The sequence below is a fragment of the Lithobates pipiens genome, unplaced genomic scaffold (genome assembly GCF_037356315.1).
Source record: "Lithobates pipiens isolate NorthernLeopardFrog02 unplaced genomic scaffold, aLitPip1_a1.2 Scaffold_23, whole genome shotgun sequence".
NCBI lineage: Eukaryota > Metazoa > Chordata > Amphibia > Anura > Ranidae > Lithobates > Lithobates pipiens.
The window spans coordinates 26228484-26248078 of NW_027507785.1; the positions used below are offsets into that span (position 1 = coordinate 26228484).

General features: G+C 44.1%; 1 protein-coding gene across 1 annotated transcript in view; it reads left to right on the plus strand.

Annotated features, from left to right (window-relative positions):
* Window positions 1-7246, plus strand: part of CLNS1A (chloride nucleotide-sensitive channel 1A) — a 62318-nt gene extending 55072 nt beyond the window's left edge. Inside the window, exon 7 of the mRNA XM_077451370.1 lies at window positions 6588-7246. The gene's annotated coding sequence lies outside the window, so the exon portion shown is untranslated. The remainder of the gene's footprint in view (window positions 1-6587) is intronic.
* Window positions 7247-19595: the final 12349 nt, after the last annotated feature.

Here is a 19595-nt window from a genome sequence, read left to right on the forward strand (position 1 = left end):
TTCTTAAAATCAAGGGATTGACCGATCAGGTCCATTTGACACAGGCTTTATATGCTTAGCTTATAAAGTCACAAAGACGACTCGAGATCCTGTGAGGTCTTGCTTGCAATGTTGCCTCCGAACGCTGGACCCTGCAAAGTGCAATCCTGGAAACTGCAGCGCTAAGGCATTCCTGCAAGGTGTTGTACAGATCCAAGGGAGTAGACCCTAAACATGAAACCCAGTCCTTGAATGTCCTCAAGTGACAGGAACCTGCTGTGAAGGATGAAGATTGGGCCCTTAGTTTCTAATTTACCCTGCGCCTGGATGGGTAGGTGAAACCCCTTTTATTATTATTGTGGGGTGTCCCAATGATTGGAACAATCGGTCAAGCTAGCTAGAGGCTAGACACCAGGGATGAGCTCCGGCGTGTTCGCATACTCCACGTACATACTTCCGCCAGGAAGTTGGCGCTGTGATAATCACAGGCAGTGAAACATTGCCCGATCTCTGCAGCCGCGCATGGGGCAGTGTCTCCCTGCCTTTGATTAGCGTGAGTTCTGCCGACTTCCTGGCGGGCTCTGCAAGTGGAGTATGTAAACACACCAGAGCTCATCCTTACTTGGACACCTGTGTGTGGTGACCATACGGTAGAGCTTTTGGGCTATCTGTGGGTGTTTGCAAAGTGTACTTTTTTTATTATATATTTTTACAGAAGGCAGCTGTGGGACACAGGGCAGGCTCTGGACCAGGCATTTGCAGCGGTTTATTTCTCCTTACCCGTGTCGCATGAGTCACCAGGTGTTTGGGAGGCTAAAGGTGCTTAGCAGGATTTTTGCATAGGGGCTTGGTGATCCCTATTAAAGGGTCTCCTTTCTGAGGTGTGTTTAATACTACACCCAAGTACTCTTTGTGGCTAGTAAATGTTTAAAAAAAAAAAAAAAAAAAAAGAGGAGCGGGACTAACATTACAGGGAAGGGCACACCTATTTTATCAGTAGTTCCTGATGAACCTAGTCGTATCCCTAGTGTTGTATGTCCTGAAGGACCAGAGGCTTCCGGGCAATCTAAGCCGCTTTGCCTATCTGGTATTATGCTTACAACCAACGCTGCTGCTTCATCCTTTTATCACTAAAGTGAACTGTCCTCAGCCCTAGCCAGGTTAGAGCACAGGATTGCTGGCATAGTTGCTTCAATCCCGCAGGGTGGCAAGAAGCATGACAGATCCCCCTCCCTGGAGTCTCCTAGTCTGGAACATGAATGAGTTGAGGATGGGGAAGATCTTAAAGCTCAGGATTCTGTGGATGGTCTGGCATACGAGTCTGCTTCCGAGCTATATATGAATAAGAAGATATCTAGTTGGGGCCTGCCTCTCAGTCACAGAGGCTTTTGATCCTGACTGACCAAAATGGTTATTTTTGCCTTTAAGTTGCCTCTTGCAGAGGGGACTGAGCCCCCCTGGTCCTCTTTGGGTTCCCTGAGGCCTTTTCAGGCCACACAGGCTTTGCCAAACGTTTGAAAAGTTTAAGAAGTGGAGCATGCCAGCTGTAGATGCAGCAGTCTCTTCCTTAAACAAGAACTTGTCCGGTAGATAACGCACAGGGCTTGAAAGACCCTGTTGACAAGAAATTGGAGTCATTATTAAAGGTTTCCTTTTCTTTGGCCAGTTCTGCTATTCAGCCAGCTGTTGCAGCAATTGATACCTGCCAGTCCGTAAAGGATCAGATCAGACGGCCTAACAGGCCTAACCAGGAGGATGATGTGCCTGAAAATAAGGCAGATGTTCCTCAATCGCTGTGTTTTGCTGTTGACGCCTTTTAAAGTATTCAATACAGCAGGTTTCTCGTTTTGGCCCTCTTGTCTGTACATATGCACAGACTTTTGTGGCTTAGGAACCGGTCAGCCGAGCTTCCTTGTAAGAAGTTTATTTGGTGACCATTTGGACAAATATATCCGAAAGTTTTCTGGAGGGAAGTGTTCTCTATTTCATGTGAAGAAAAGCACCAGGCGTCCCTTGTTTACAACCTCAGGGACTGCTTCCTCAAATGTCTCAGTGCCAAGGCAGTTCCGCCGCTAACAGGGCACTAAGGCAAGGGGTAAGGCACAAGGCCAGGGCCAGAAAAATCCCTGGGTCTAAAATTCATCTGAACCCAGCATCAAGCCCCCCCTTCTGAGGGGATGCCCCCACTCATTGGATGGGGGGAAAGCTGCTGCACTTTGCGGACATTTGGAGAACAATAGTTCAGCGCAAGTGGGTTACCTCAACTATATCCTGCGGTTACAAACTAGAGTTACGTGGTGCTCACCCTCAGAGGTTTTTAAGATCCAACGTTCCCTCGGATCCTACAAAAAACGTATTGCTTCAGGCACTACATCATTTAGGGCATCAAGGAGTGATTGTAGAGCTTCCTGTACCTGAAAGGGGCGCCGGGTTTTATTCAAACCTATTTATTGTTCAAAAACCAAATGGGGACACAAGGCCCATTTTGGACCCAAGAACCAGTATCTACCGATCCAGTCCTTTTTAGAATGGAGTCTGTCTGCTCAGAAGTAGCCTCACTCCAGATAGACTTTCTAGCCTCCATCGATATAAAGCATCTGTGCCCTGAAGGATCAGGTGCGTTTGATATTGGGCACCAGACGACCCTCCATTCGGCTCTGTATGAGTTTTAGTTGTTAAGGTTGAATAAAGACACCAGTCCATCCGGTTCAACCTGAGTGAGTGTCTACAATTGTCCCTATCCCTGTACGTCGCACACTCACATTGGTCTCTACCCACAAGGAGCCCACAATCCAAGGTCCCCATTCATATACTAGGGCCAATTTTGGACAGAAGCCAATTAACCTACCTGCATGTCTTTGGATTGTGGGAGCAAACCGGAGTACCCGGAGGAAACCCACGCAGGGGAGAACATGCAAACTACAGGCAGGTAGTGTTGTGGTTGGGATTCGAACTAGCAACCCTTCTTGCTACTAGGTGAGAGTGCTAACCACTACACCACTGTGCCACCCTAAGTCTTCTAGGGAAGATGGTATTCTCTTTCGAGGCAGTGCCCTATGTCCAGTTCCATTCCAGGCCTCTACAACAAGACATCCTGTTGGCTTGCAACAGAAGAGGACAGGCCCTGGATTTATCCAACGTTCTTATCTCCTTGGGCATGCTTAAGCCTAAACTGCCGGTTGCAGGATCAGAACCTGCAAAAGGGAAGATCCTTCCTCCCGGTAACTTGGAGAGTACTGACTACAGATGCCAGTCTCAGGCTGGGGAGTGACCCTAGAAGGGCTCACAGGTCAGGGGAAATGGTCAACGGAACAAATCCTGCCTATCAACGTCCTGGAATTAAGGGAAGTGCGTCTAGCCCTACGGTCCTGGACAGCGGAGCTTCAGGGCTGCCTTATCAGGGTTCAGTCTGACAATGCCACTGCAGTGGCCTATATTAAACCACAGGGTGGTACCAGGAGTCGTTCAGCTCTGAAGGTGAGCCACATACTAACCTAAGCAGAGGGACATGTGCAGATTCTATCTCCAGTCCATATCCGGGGAGTAGAGAACTTGAAGTCCGATTATCTCGGCCACCAGCAGATCTGCCCGGGGCAATGGTTCCTACACCCAGGGCTGTTCCAGGAAATTTGCCAATGTTGGGGATGGCTAGAGGTCAACCTACTGGCATCCAGATTCAACAAAAAGCTACAGCAGTTTGTGTCCTGAACAAGAGATCCTCTGGCAATTGGAGCAGATGCTCTGGTGCTTCCATGGAGCCAGTACTCCCTGGTTTATGCTTTCCCTCCGATCCCTCTCCTTCCACATTTGTTGCACAGGATTCGGAGAGTGGGAGTTCTAGTCATTCTGGTGACACCAGCCTGGCCCAGAAGGCCCTGGTTCCCAGAGATTGTGAGACTGGCAATAGACAGGCCATGGACGCTTTGACGTCGCCCCGATCTACTGTCTCGGGGTCCTATATTCCACCCCAATTTACAGTCTCTAAATTTGATGGCATGGCTATTGAAGCCAAGGTGTTAAAGACCATGGTATCTTGGGACCAGTGGTGTCTACCCTAGTGAATGCTAGGTAAAGTGTCACTTGGAAGAGTTATCATAAGTTCTGGAATAATTATATTGCTTGTTGTGAAGCCAAAAATGATGATTGGGGGAGAGTTCTCTTTTCTACAGTCAGCTGTGGAAATCAAATTGCCTTTGAGTACAATCGGAGGTCAAGTTTCAGCCTTATTGGTATTGTTCCAAAGGCCTTTAGCCTCCCATTCACTGATCCGAACCTTTATGCGAGGGGCAGCTCGCTTGCTTCCCCCCATATTAGGTCACCCATGTGTCTTTGGGACTTGAACTTGGGGCTGTCTGTGTTACAGAAACAACCATTTGAGCTTATCAAGGAAATTCCATTAGACTTGCTGTAACGCAAGCTAGCCTTTCTGATGGCCACTATCTCAGCTAGAAGGGTGTCAGAGTTGGCCCCTTCGTGCAAGGAACCATATTTGATCCTTCACCACGTCAGGGTCGTGTTACGATCTGTTCCATCCTTTTTTGCCAAAAGTGGTGTCGGCCTTTCATTTAAATCGGGACATAATTTTTGCCTTTTTTTCCCCCCTCAGCCTCGTTCGGCAGAAGAGAAACAGTCGACTGCATTCATTGGATGTTGTCCGGGCAATCAAGGTTTGTCTAGATCTGCAGAGACCTCTCTTTAGGGTGAGAGCTCATTCTATGAGGGGTGTAGGAACCTCCTGGGCTTTTTGCTGTAAGCTATCTGTGGCCCAGATTTGTCACATAGTTGCATAGTTATTTGTAAGGCTGTTACCTGGACTTTAGTGCATACGTTCACAAAATTTTATCAAGTGGATGTTCGAGCACCCGAGGCTTCGGCTTTTGGCCGCAGTGTACGCTTACTACAAACTGAAGTACTTCCTGTATGGGAGGGGTTATATAGGGGATCTCTTCCTGTCTAAAGACCTTTGGTCTACCAGTGTCCATTCACCTGGAGATGAAGTATAACCCAGTAGGTAATGAATATGAGCCTAACTGTGTCCCCTGATGTAATCAAAGATAAGTATTTTACAGGCAAGTATGATGAAAAAAAATCTTATTTTTACTCAATTTGTAAATTCTCCCTCATCTCCTGTTCCTGTGAAAACTCAAAATGTTTCCAGTTACTTTCTGTACCAGAGGCAGTGGTTACCACGACAGATACAAAAGGTGTGGGGGGGGGGGGTAGTGCCTTTCCAGTAGGGATACATACGACAGATAAAATCCTGATAGAGGTTCCACTTCCAACCCAAAACCAAAGAAATATGTTTTTGTTTTACAAACTCCCTTTTAAGGCTGTGTTCACATACACGATATTGTCAAAAGTATTGGGACACCTGCCTTTGTACGCACATGAACTTTAATGGCATCCCAGTCTTAGTCCGTAGGGTTCAATATTGAGGTGGCCCACCCTTTGCAGCTATAACAGCTTCAACTCTTCAGGGAAGGCCGTCCACAAGGTTTAGGAGTGCGTCTATGGGAATGTTTGACCATTCTTCCAGAAGCGCATTTGTGAGGTCAGGCACTAATTTGGACGATAAGGCCTGGCTTGTAGTTTTCCACACTAATTCATCCCACAGGTGTTCTATCGGGTTGAGGTTAGGACTCTGTGCAGACCAGTCAAGTTCCTCCACCCCAAACTCACTCATCCATGTCTCTATGGAGCTTGCTTTGCGCACTGGTCCAAATCATTTGGCGTGGGGGATTATGGTTTGGGCTTGGCCCCTTAGTTCCAGTGAAGGTAACTCTTAAGGCTTCAGCATACCAAGACATTTTGGAGTAGTTGGGGATGGCCCCTTCCTGTTCCAACATGATTGTGCACAAAGCAAGGTCCATAAAGACATGGATGAGCACGTTTGGGAGGGAGCAACTTAACTGGCCTGCGCAGAGTCCCGACCTCAACCTGATATAACACCTGCAGAGACTATGAGCCAGGCCTTCTCATCCAACATCAGTGCCTGACCTCACAAATGCTCTTCTGAAAGAATGGTCAAACATTCCCATAGACACACTCCTAAACCTTGTGGACAACCTTCCCAGAAGAGTTGAAGCTGTTATAGCTGCAAAGGGTGGGCCAACTCAATATTGAACCCTACGGATTAAGACTGGGATGCCATTAAAGTGTGTGTAAAAAAATAAATTAATCTGGTGTCCCAATACTTTTGGCAATATAGTGTATATGCAAATTATATGCAGTTTTCTCTGCAATAAATTCATTTGACAGGCGAGTGATGTCCAGGGTGGCCACGAAGGGGTCCTGTGCATTTTTGGGTCTGGTTTGGGTGCAAATTCAGGCAAAAATCCGGACTTGAATCGCACCGGACCCCATGCTGTGAACCGCGCTGCACTTATGAAGTGTGCAGGTTTATCGGGGGAACATAGAAAGTGAATGGATGGTTAACTTTGCTGATTTTGACAGATCAAAAATGAATATGTAACAATGTTTGGGGTTATCATATGTCAGCATTGCCAACCCACGTCCGGAGTTGCACTCGGCATTTTAGCTCCTCGTCGTGAAGGAATCCGATGCCAATTTTCCTCTGGGACTAAATTGTATCTACTTCTCCCCCACAGGTGCCGGAGTGACACGTTCCAGATTCAACCACTGTGACACCTGACACGTTTACAATAGTTCTGCTTTTTACATAACTCTCTTCCTACTCATTCCGTGGAGCCTTTTAGAGGATTTGTCGGACGCCAACCATTTCAATGATCTTCGTAGCGCCCTCCTCCTCCCCTCCAGAGAACTGCTCTAACAAGCGCTCTAATTTGCGTGACAAACTTGCTGAAGACAATTGACTGCCACTTATGAATTTTGGCGCAGCTTTCCTTGACTATCTTCATGTTTTGGACAATCTGTTGGCTTTCTAGGCCTTTTAGAAATACAAGTCCCAACACCTTCAGCCTGAAAGTGACGGCTCTGCGGGTGTCTGAGAGCCACACATTGTTCAAGTCTGTTACAGGAAAGCATCTAGATTCTAGATTTTACTAGAGTATTGACAGTGATGCTTCTTGCGTGTTGGCAAAAAAAAAGAAAGCAGCCTTTTAGTTGTGCCGTGGTGAGGCTGTAGTTCTGTTTTTTTTTTTTTATAGGTTAATATGAACTTAATCTGTAGGTTAATATGAATTCAGTATGTTCGGAGGGAATAACCTCAAGCACTTCACGTTAAAACTGGACAGTATTTGTAAAGGTTCTTAATATTGTCTAATAAAAGTTAGCGTTTTGTACCAAACAGTTGAATTAGTGTTTTTTTTTTTTTTTTTTTATTTGTTTTGTGTTTGTTTTTTGTAACCCTTTTGCTAAAGTGCATTACTACATAATAATAAAATATCCCATTATTACAACCAGAGTGATGGCTGAAATACAGAAATTGGAGAACATATTGAGTATATCTCGTTATAACCTGCACATTTCCACATGTTTCGTTTTTTTTTTTTTTTTATCTTTTATTTCAAGAAACACAAACACACATCTTCTAACAACAATTCAGATATGGCAAATTAACATAATTAGTCTCGATCATAGCCTTTCGCGATATAATATATATTACTTAACCGCTTAAGGACTGCCTCCTGCACATATACGTCGGCAGAATGGCACGGCTGGGCACAATCGCGTACCTGTACGTGGCTCTTTAAGTGCCCAGCCGTGGGTCGGGGTGTGCCCCGCCGCCGGCGCACTCCCGACCCGATCCTGAGCGCCGCAGCTGTGGGACTAGCGGACCCGATCGCTGCTGGTGTCCCGCGATCAGTTCACAGAGCTGAAGAACGAGGAGAGGTCTGTGTAAACAAACCTCTCCCCCGTGCTTCCTAGTGTGGCTGCCACTGATCGTCTGTTCCCTTTTTTATAGGGAAAGACGATCAGTGACATCACATGCCAGGCCACGGCCCCCCCTACAATAAAAAAACACATAACCCCCTCATCGCCCCCTAGTGGTTAACTCCTTCACTGCCAGTGTCATTTACACATGAATCAGTGCATTTTAAATAGCACTGATTGCTGTATAAATGACAGTGGTCCCAAAAATGTCCTATGTGTCCGCCATAATGTCGCAGTCACAATAAAAAATCGCTGATCGCCACCATTACTAGTTAAAAAAATAAATTAAAAAAAATATAAAACTATCCCCTATTTTGTAAACGCTATAATTTTTGTGCAAACCAATCAATCGCTAATTGCGATTTTTACCAAAAATATGTAGAAGAATACGTATCGGCCTAAACTGAGGAAAAAAAAAAGTTTTTTTTAAATATATTTTTTGGGGATAGTTTGTTATAGCAAAAAGTAAAAAATATAGAATTTTCAAAATGGTCGCTCTATTTTTGTTTATAGCGCAAAAAATAACCGTAGAGGTTATCAAATGCCACCAAAAGGAAGCTCTGTGGGGAAAAAGGATGCCAATTTTGTTTGGGAGCCACATCGCACGACTGCGCAATTGTCGGTTAAAGCGACGCAGTGCCGAATCGCAAAAAGGGGGCTTGGTCCTTTGGCTGCAAATTGGCCCGGGGCTTAAGTGGAGAATAACCATTTCTACCCCTCTTAACAGACAACAAAGCTTCCCACATTGTTTCTCTATACCTCAGTATCTGTTCTGTCGTATTATAACCCGTTGCTGACCAGTGTTTGTGTCTCAAATTTTCTCAAACTCAATAAAGTAAAACAAAATAACACACAAAACAAAAAAAAAATCACCCCGTAATAATTAAAAAAAGGAGAAATAAAAATATAAAGGAGATGGTGGTAGTGAACGTGCTCCCCTCTAGTTGTTGCTCAATCTAAAAGGATTCTTTTATATCGCTGGCTTTCTTCCAATAGGCGCCTTAATTTTTCATTCATTTAGTCTACCGTATCGCTTTCAAATAGGGCCCTTTATTTGGCAAGTTTAAAGACCCCCCTGCTATATTCTAAACCAGGAGCGAGCAGCATAACTAATCGCAGGGCAGCACTGCTCCTCGGATACAGTATCCTGAAATTGCTTAAGTGTGGAGTAAGGTAAGTATTTTCTTCTTAACCACTTCAGCCCCGGAAGAATTTACCCCCTTCCTGACCAAAGCATTTTTTGCGATTCGACACTGCGTCGCTTTAACTGCCAATTGCGCGGTCGTGCGACGTGGCTCCCAAACAAAATTAAAGTCGTTTTTATTTTATTTTTTTTTTTCCCCCACATAGAGCTTTCTTTTGGTGGTATTTGATCACCCCTGTGTTTTTTTTTTTTTTTTTTTTTTTTTTTTTTTTTGCGCTATAAACAAAAAAGGGCATCCATTTTGAAAAACATTATTTTTTTTACATTTTGCTATGATAAATATTCCCCAAAAATATATAAAAAAAATAAATAAAAATAAAGTTTTCCTTTTTTAGGCCGATACGTATTCTTCTACATATTTTTGGTAAAAAGAAAATCGCAATAAGTGTTTGGTTTGCACAAATGTTGTAGCTTTTACAAAATAGGGGATTGTTTTATGGCATTTTTATTCATTTTATTAATCCTTTTTTTTTTTTAATCGTGACTGCAACATTATGGTAGACACACCGGACATTTTTGGGACCATTGTCATTTGTACAGCAATCAGTGCTATACAAATGCAGTGATTCCTGTGTAAATGACACTGGCAGTGAAGGGGTTAAGTGTTTCTAACTGTTGGGGGGGGGGGGGGCGTGGCTACGTGTGACGCGTCACTAATCTCTGCTCCCGATCTCAGGGAGCAGAGATCAGTGACACTGTCACTAGCCAGAACAGGGAGATGCTTGTTTACATTAGCATCTCCTCGTTCTTCCTCTGTGAGTTGATTGTGGGTATCCCCTTGGAGATGGAGTCCGCGGGACCCACGACCTGACTCATGGAGCTTGCTGCATCCGCTGGCCGCCTCTTAAAGGGCCACATACTCGTACGTTAGTTTGTCTGTACAAGCCCTTCTACCGACGTATATCGGCGTGAGGCGGTCGGCAAGCGGTTAATCCTCTACCCTTAAACTAGCCATACATTAGATTTTAAAAAAATAGATAAAAAAATCTGCCAGCAGGATGAAAGAAAAATCAAAAAATTCCCTCATCCACAAAAGCGAGGTGCATTAAGGATTGACTGTCGGACAGGCATGGACACGCACAGATTGAAATTCGGCCAGTCCCCGCTGAACTGAACCGTTTTTGATCCATGGCCAATTTAAGACCATGAGCGTGTAATTTTCCCTGAAGTTAAAGCTTCATGGACACTAGCGGCTCCTAAAATTGAGTTTAGGAGCTTTTGGGGTGTCCCCCCCCCCCCCCCAAGCTTCTAAACACCACTCTATAAAAGGCTGCGTCAGAGTTTAGGAACTGCTGCAGTTAGGTGAGGTTCAGCCATCCTCTCTTGGATGCAAAAGAATCTCACTCAGGATAGGACCGTTTTGACCACCTGCCGTGAGAAACTGCAAAATGTGGCAAAATTGTGGCACGATTTTGCCATGTTTTCCTGTATTAAGTGATGGCCATGTATATATGAAGCCTAAGGTGAGACTCCTAAAAAAAAATGATGAGAACGTTCACCTTTTGTGGGTTCGAAGCTCAGAGTTGGTTCCAGACACTTGAAAGTGCAAGTAAACCACAACAATCAATTTGTTCCATGTGGGTGGGTTGCATATACAATTGAAAGCATTTTCTTTTTATTTTGACAAGTGCACAATTATTTTTATTTTATTTTTTTGATGAAGTGTGCAGAGGACACAGGACGGCTCTAAATTTCTAAATTCAGAGTCTCTTTAGCCCTCTTAGTTTGTTACCATGCATTACTACAGTACTTAAAGCGGACCTTCAGTAACTATTTCAACTTTCCAACTATTAAATCTTCTGCCCTTGTTTTAACTTTGGATAGTAAAACATATTTTTTTTCTGCCAGTAAATACCTTATACAGCCCACTTCCTGTTTCTTGTCTGGTCGTTAGCCTAGGCTTATGACATCATACACAGCTCTCTCTCTCTCTCTCTCTCTCTCTCTCTCTCTCTCTCTCGAGAGAGAGAGAGAGAGAGAGAGAGAGAGAGAGAGAGAGAGAGAGAGACCGAGAGAGAGACCGACCCAAAACCCCTCCTGCAGCCTTCCGAGGATCGCTCGGGCTCTCCTGTCCCACTGGTAGGCCTGAGTGATCAGCCGGCACCCGGAACAATAGACTAGATTGGGTCTTGGATCTGGTAACCCGAAAGCGATGTCGTGACATCACTTCCGGTTTACTGAAGCCTTTTAAAGGCACCAGATTTCAAAAGACCGTATTCAAAACCGCCAAACTTAGCATTGTAAAACGTGATCAATATTTTTTATTTTATTTTTTATAAGGTACACTCTAAGAAAAATGTAAAGCATCTCCTCCCGCCCCCAGTCAATCCCTCCGCTCACATGCAGAAGCGAATGCTTATGTAAGTCGCGCCTGCAAATGTAAACTGTGTGTTAAAACTAAACATTGTTGAGGTATCACCACAATCGTTAGACCGAGCGCAGTATTCTAGCCTCAGACCTCCTCTAACTCTAAACTGGTAACCGTTAAAATTCTCCATATGCGATGCTTTAAAAATGTTTAACCACTTCAGCCTTGGAAGATTTGGCTGCTTAATGACCGGGCCATTTTTTTGCGATACAGCACTGCGTCGCTTTAACTGACAATTGCACGGTCATGTGACTCTGCACATAAACAAGATTGGGTTTTTTTTTGTTTTTTTTTTCCCACAAATAGAGATTTCTTTTGGTATTTGATCACCTCTGCGATTTTATTTTTTGCGCTATAAACAAAAAAAGCAACAATTTGAGAAAAAAAAAAATGCGCACGTGCTATATTTTGTTTTTACTGCGACATTATGGCTGACATATTGGACACTTGACACATTTTTTAAACTGTTAACAATTTTATACAGTGATCAGTGCTATAAAAATGCACTGATTACTGTGTAAATGTCACTGGCAGGGAAGGGGTTAACTGTGTTCCCGTGTGTGTGTGTGTGTGTGTGTGTTTGTTATAACTGTGGGGGGGGGGGGGGGGGGGGGGGGATGGGACTGACTAGGAGGAGACCGATATCGGTGTTCATATGTAGTATGAACACACGATCTGTCTCCTCTCCCCTGAAAGAACTGGGATGTGTGTGTTCTCGCTCTGTCACAAGCAATTGCAGGAGCCGACGGTCATCACGCCTGCTGGGCACTCGCATCGGGTTTGGAGACGGCGTAATAGAATGTCGTTTCCCCCCCCCCCCCCCCCCCCCACCATTCTCCTGCAGAGGCTGATCGGCAAGCGGTTAAGTACTGTAGTTTGTCGCCATTCCACAAGTGTGTGCAATTTTAAGGCATGACCTGTTTAGTATCTATTTACTTGGCGTAACATCATCTTTCACATTATACAAAACAATTGGACTAACTTTACTGTGTTGTGTTTTTATTTCATTCATGAAAGTGTGTGTGTCTTCCAAAAGAATACCATTTGAATGATTGCTGTGCAAATACAGAGTGACAAAATATTGCAACGACCACCATTTTATTCTCTCTGGTCTCTGCTAAATAAATAAATAAATAAATATATATATATATATATATATATATGGGATTCTAAGTAATTTTCTAGCAAAAAAAAAAAAATCCTAATTTTAACTGTTAACCACTTCCCACCCGGCCAATGCATATATACGGCCGGGTGGGAGCCGTCTACTCCTGATAGGACGTTCAGGAACGTCATTCAGGAGTAGCGGGATCGCGCGCGCGTGCCCGCGCAGCGGCGCGATCCCGATGTGCTCGTGTCACCCGGACATGGCACATCTCAGATCGGCAGGAGGGCTCTGTGATTGGCCCTCCTGATCACATGACGGCCGTGTCCAATCACGGCTGTCATGTGATGTAAACAAACAGCCGGTTGCTAGGCAATCGGCTCTCCTCTCCTCACACGGAAGTCACCGCTGAGGAGAGGAGAGCAGAACGCTGCAGCCGGCTGATGATCATTGAGTATGAGCTGCTTTTTACAGCTTTTTACTCACTGATCATCAGTGTAGTGTAAACACACAACACACCACACAGTACAAACACAGTCCCCACACATGTCCCCAAAACATACATGTCCCCAAATAATAAAAACACATGTCCCTAATAATAAAAACATGTCCCCCACATATGTCCCACTAAAATCACATGTCCCAATGATTATCTGCACACATATGTACGTGATCACCTGCACACATATGTACATGATCATTTGCGTACATATGTCCGTGATCACACAAACCAATTATTATACACTTAACGGATTTTTTTTTTACCAAAAACATGTAGCAGAATACATTTTGGCTTAAATTTATGACAAAATTTGATTTTATTGGATTTCTTTTCAAATAGAAAAAAGAAAATATTGTTTTTTTTCCAAATTTCCGCTATTTTTGCGCTTATATCGCAAAAAAAAAAAAAAACGGAGTCGTGAATAAATAACACCAAAATAAATCTCTATTTGTGCGAACAAAATGATAAAAATTTCATTTGGGTACAGTGTAGCATGACCGCGCAATTGTCACTGAAAGCGCTAGAGCGATGAAAGCTGAAAATTGGGCTGGGAAGGAAGGGGGTGAAAGTGCCCTGTATTGTAGTGGTTAAGCAACAAGTGTCAGAAAATGGCTTGATGGGGTTAAAGCTGGTCTCCGTGTTTTTAATGGCCCTTTAAATGGTTTGTTTGCGCCAAGCTATTTAATGCACTTAACCGGTGCTCTTGTTGGGCATGCTGCTTAAATGATATGTAGCCTTAGCTAAAAAACAGTATACAGCACTGTGTTGTGAGATGAGAACATCCCATCCCATCCCATCCCAAACCCAGAGAAAAATAGTTGGGCTGAGCGCCATTCACAGGAAGTTTTGCTTTCTGTGGATAAGTACAGTTTCCTCTGATTAGCTGATGTGTGGATTGTGATGTCACCCACCTGCTTCACATGAAAACTGAATGGATTTGGACTAAATGGCAAGCCCAATAAAACAATGTTTCAAGCAACAAAGTTAAGATCGTTTGGCGGAGTTGACATTATGAAAGAAAGAAAACGATGCCAACTTTGTAAAGGCATTACTCACTGGGTCACTTCATTATATGACTGGTGTGCTTGACCTTCCCCCTGGAATAATGGGCACAGATCTCAAGTTCTGCTCTGTCTGTTACAGTCCTGGAATTCTTCCATCATAATTTTAAGATCTGAGCAGTTCCTGGTTACATCCTGCTGCCCTGCTCTCTGATAACAATCTTCTTTGGCTTGTATTCTAGTTCCCCTTTCAGCCCTTTCCTTTCATTGGCATGTGTTCTAAAGTGCGCATAGTAACCAGGGCCAACTGACAAGCCAGTTCAATAAAACAAACTGCTTGAGTTAGGATTGCCCAACTTGTGTGATGACATTTTGGATGCCTTTTCTTCTCCCATGTTAACAAAAGAATTTGTTTTCTAAAAAAAAAAAAAATAATAATAATAATCTATACCTAGATGGGGAATTTGAAAAGGAAATAGTGGGAAAACTCTCTTTATGCAAATACAGTTTTTGAAAGACAATATGAAAAGGTACAGCTACTCCGTGGTCAGAAGGTCTGAAACGCCATATTCTTCTCTCTCTCCACCACATTCATCAGATTTGTTTTGTTGTATAGAAAGACTACATTTGGAGGACTTAATTTTTATTTTTTTAAGTCCTCCAAATGTAGTCTTTCTATACAACAAAACAAATCTGATGAATGTGGTGGAGAGAGAGAAGAATATGGTGTTTCAGACCTGACCACGGAGTAGCTGTATCTTTTTCATACTGTCTTTCTGTATTTGTATAAAAAGAGTTTTCCTACTATTTCCTTTTCAAATTCCCCATCTAGGTATAGATTGTTTTCTTAAAAAAAAAAAAAAAAAAAATTATAATAAAAATAATAATCCAGATTGCTTTATTGTAGTCAAGGTATCAGAATACAAAAGGAAAACCAATTGCAATGAGCAGAACAAACAACCAGATACCATGGTATCATAGCTTTTAAGGCAGGGCTCGACCAACCCCCAAGCGCCAGGTCGCATTTGCGACTAGAATTAGTGACCTAGCACCTGGGGCAGCACAGCTGGGTGGTATCCTGTCCCTTCCCCCCCCCCCCCCCCGCTAGCGCCGGCCAGTAATTGAGGCCACGGCTTTGAGGCCTTCTGCGGTTCTATGCTTCCTTCTGGAATCTGCCGCCCTGGGGTGGGCGTTAGTATGACAACCAGCAATGCTAATTGAGCTTCCCCTGCCTGTTTTCACTGCCCACCTATCTCCTTCCCTTTACTTAGAACCCCTAAACATTATATATATTTTATTCTAACACCCTAGAGAATAAAATGACGGTCGTTGCAATACTGTCTGCCACACCTTATTTGTGCAGTGATCTTACAAGTGCACTTTTTTGTGGAAAAATAATTCAATTAAAAAATAAGACAACAGTAAAGTTAGCCCTTTTTTTTATATATTGTGAAAGATAATGTTACGCCGAGTAAATTGATACCCATCTCACTTCAAAATTGCGTCTGCTCGTGGAATGGCGACAAACATTTACCTTTTAAAATCTCCATAGGCGGCGTTGAAAAAAAATTCTACAGGTTGCACAGTTTGAGATACAGAGGAGAGCTAGGGCTAGAATTATTGCTCTCGCTCTACCGATCATAGCGATACCCCACATGTGTGGTTTGAACACCGCTTTCATATGCGGGCGCTACTCACGTATGCGTTCGCTTCTGCACGCGAGGTTGGCGGGACAGGGCACGTTTTAAATAATTTTTTTTCTTATTTATTTTAACTTTTATTTTAATTTTTTTCTCTGTGCTTTTAAAAAAAAAAAATTGTGTCACTTTTATTCCTATTACAAGCAATGTAAAAATCCGTTGTAATAGAAAAAAGCATGACAGGTCCTCTTAAATATGAGATCTGGGGTCAGAGAGACCTCAGATCTCATATTTACACTAAAATACAATTTAAAAAAATGTCATTTGAAAAAAATAAAAATAAATAAAATGTCCCTCTAAGAGCTATGGCCAATGACTTGGAGACAGGCGGGGGTGCCATCTTCCCCTCACTCGTCTCCATGTCAGGCCAGGGACAGGTCCGGATTGCCGTTATTGACCTGGCTCCTAACATTTTTTTTTTTTTTTTTTAAGCTGGCTCCTAGATTCCAAGCAAATTTGTCAAGCCCTGTTTTAAGGAGCTATGCATTAAAGGGTAAGTTCACCTTTACAGAGCAAAATTAAACCACTATATTCTGGAGGGGGAGAGAGGGACCTTGTGGAGGGTGGCTGGAAAGAGGTGAAAGTAAAGTGGGTATGTAAAGATAGAGGGAGTCGGAAGAGACCACCGAAGCTGCCTAATAAATTACTTTAAAAACCTCTTTTTAGACACCCCCCCCCCCCCCACAGAGGATGGGGAACTGAGATCCGGGGGCCCCCTTATTAAAGGGGGCTCCCGGATTCTGATAAGCCCCCTGCCTGCAGACCCCAACGGCCAGGGTTGTCGGGAAGAGGCCCTTGTCCTCATCAACATGGGGGCAAGGTGCTTGGGGGGGGGGGGGTGCGGGGGGCTGCAGGGTGCCCCCTTCCCCAAAGCACCCATGTTGAGGGCAGCTGGCCTGGTATGGTTGGGGGGGCCCCCCCCCTCATTCGTCCCCACCCCCTCACTCGTCCCCACCCCCTTTCCTGACCGGCTGGGCTTTGTGCTCGGATAAGGGTCTGGTATGGATTTTGGGGGCACCCCCATGCCATTTTTTCGGCGTAGGGGTTTCCCCTTAAAATCCATACCAGACCTAAGGGACATTATTGCTTATCTCTCGCATGTGTTTTTCCTATTGCAGCGAGCGTGAGAGGTACAGTACCCTGTAGCCGTGAACATTCTCGCAGGCAGGTGCTGTAGCTGCCCTTCCGCTGTATTTGGTCCGTCGGACCAGCATACAGACGAACGGGCTACTCGATAGGAACTGGGTCTGGCAGGACGATTTAAAACATGTTCTATTTCTAGGTCTGTTGAATAAAAAAAAAAAAAAAAAAAAAGGCAGATGAAGCCCACACAATCGGAATAATTGGACGTATTCCGCTGGAAAGTCCGCTTGCGTGTATGCGGCATAAGGTGACATCAGCCTCAAGTCGTTTCCTGGGGGACTCATCTAACACAGGACAAGAGATGGAGTCTAGAAACTGCTATAACTCAGCAGAGGAGAATTGTGTCCTAGAGGTGTATACCTCTTGGATGAATTTGGCAAATCGGGCATTATTTCCCTCAGGAGCCATAATGTGTGAGCCCTGAGCATCTCAAATGCATGCTATATGAGGAGAGGCAGTGTGGGCCAGGAGTCTGTAATTTTTGTCCCCATATTCAAAGACCTGTTGTGCAGAGTGTAATATGGACTTTTTCGTTTTTTCACTTCTGCATACCGAAAGCTCCCTCAGTGCCCGCTTGCCAGGTCACATGATTGGCCTCAGTTGGAGAGTGATCATATGCCGCCTCATACCGCTCAGCCTCTGCCTCCAGGAAACGGCTGACCTTTTTTTGAGCTGCAGAAATACGGGAACCATACTGCCCTGTTACCCACAAATTAAAAGCATCCCACATGACTCCTGGAGCAGCCGAGTCATTATTTAATAACCAATAATTACAGATATCTTCCATAAGTGGTAGTTGCAAATTGGTATCTAATGCCCAGTACCTGAAAAGGCGCCACACACTCAGGGGGTTAGCAATTGACAGGGGGAGACATAGAGCGGAATGATCAGATATTCTCCTACTAGACAAATGTTTGTCCTCTCTCACCCAGGGAAGTGTGGAGGAGGAGGCAAAAGCCAAATCAATACATGATAAGCTCATAAATGTGGCAGAATGGCATCTATATTCTTTGCCATATGGATAAAAGTGCCTCCAGACATCCGTTACTGTAAAAGTGGTAGCCCACTGTGGGAGATCATTTGCTGTGGAGTAGAGCTTATCCAAGTCCTGAGAGGGGACCAAATTAAATTCTCCAAAAAGGAAAACCTCAGAGGTGTCATCTCCCAACACAATATGCATAATGTCATACAAAATGCGTACATTAGCAGGAGGAGGTGAGTATAGCCCCACCAACAGCATGCGTTTATCATAAATTAGAGCATGTAGGATCACATATCTGCCCTCTGGGTCTGTTCCGGCATCCAAGATCTGAAGGGAGTGGGATTAACGAATTAAGACACTCGCTCCTCTAGCATCCTAATTGGAGTAGGTGGAATGATAATGAGCCACGACCTACACAGACCAAGTATTTTGGAACTAAGTAAGTAAATCTCTTGAAGAATGCATATATGATGAGAGGACTGCTGCGGGAATTTGTGCGCTAGGGACCATTTGATAGACGAGTTGAGCCCCCGGACATTCCAGGAAATTATACAAATGCTGGACATATAAAAACAGTAAGACCCCTTACACACTGAGGCGCTTTTCAGGCGTTTTCACGATAAAAAAAAAAAGCGCATGAAAAGCTCACGAAAACCTATTTCCATTAAAATCAATGAATGCTTTCACACCGGGGCAGTGGGGGCTGGCAGGGTGGTGAAAAAAAATGCCCCTCTTCATTAAAATAATGAAAAGCTCTTCAAAAGCGCTCAAATGTTTTACTGGAAGTTTAGAAGTGCCTCAGTGTGAAAGGGGCCTAAGGCTGGAAAAATAGGATAAGCCCATATTGAGCTGAATTAGTATAGACCCAGAGGACAGAATGTCAACCCCACCTACTCCCAATTCCAAGATCATGCATTGGACATTTAAATTGAGCATATATACCATGTCAGTAGAGCGCAATGAGGGGGCAACAGACCCCCAGAGGAGAAACACCCTCACTAAATAAAATGAACACCCCACTTCTCCCCAACGTTTGGGAAAAGAAGAACCCTCCCCCCACCCTGCATTTCCATCACAATAATGGAATGCATATACCCAGAACAAAACAAACAACAGTAACAGTAGTGCAGAGGGGCGTGAGCTGGGCGAATAGGCTCAGTTTTAGAAGCACCCTAAACGTATCAAAAATGCCAAAAGACTTATAAGGCAGTTCTGGTGTAATGTAAACAGAAGAAAATAACTCCCGGGTGATTCAGGATGCGAGTCCGAGTAAACAAAGGATCAGCTGTGCAGGGAACTATTCCTGTAGAAAAGTTCAATCCCTGAATAAAAGAGCACATTGAACGGGTCATTTACCTGACGTTTCAGGGACACAAACTTAAGTATCAACTGTAATTCGAACCAGTAAAAGGGGGTCATACCCCAACAGGGCAAAAGGTATTTCAACAAAGTAGGGGGGAAATAAAAATTCCCCGCAGACAAGGAAAAAAGCAGTGAATCCTTGCAGTGATGATAAGAAAGGATAACTCACGACCTGTTGATCAGCGATGGGGTGGTAGAGACTCTATCCACACAGAGGCCTCCCGGGGAGAACTGAAGAAGCAAACTGTTTCTCCATCTTGAACCCTCAAGCAAGCAGGAAATAGGACACTATATCGGATACCGCGGGCTCTCAAAGCAGCCTTCACTTGATCAAAGGATTTCCTGAGCTTCTGTGTCTCTATTGAGTAGTCGGGGAAGATGACAAAGACTGTGGG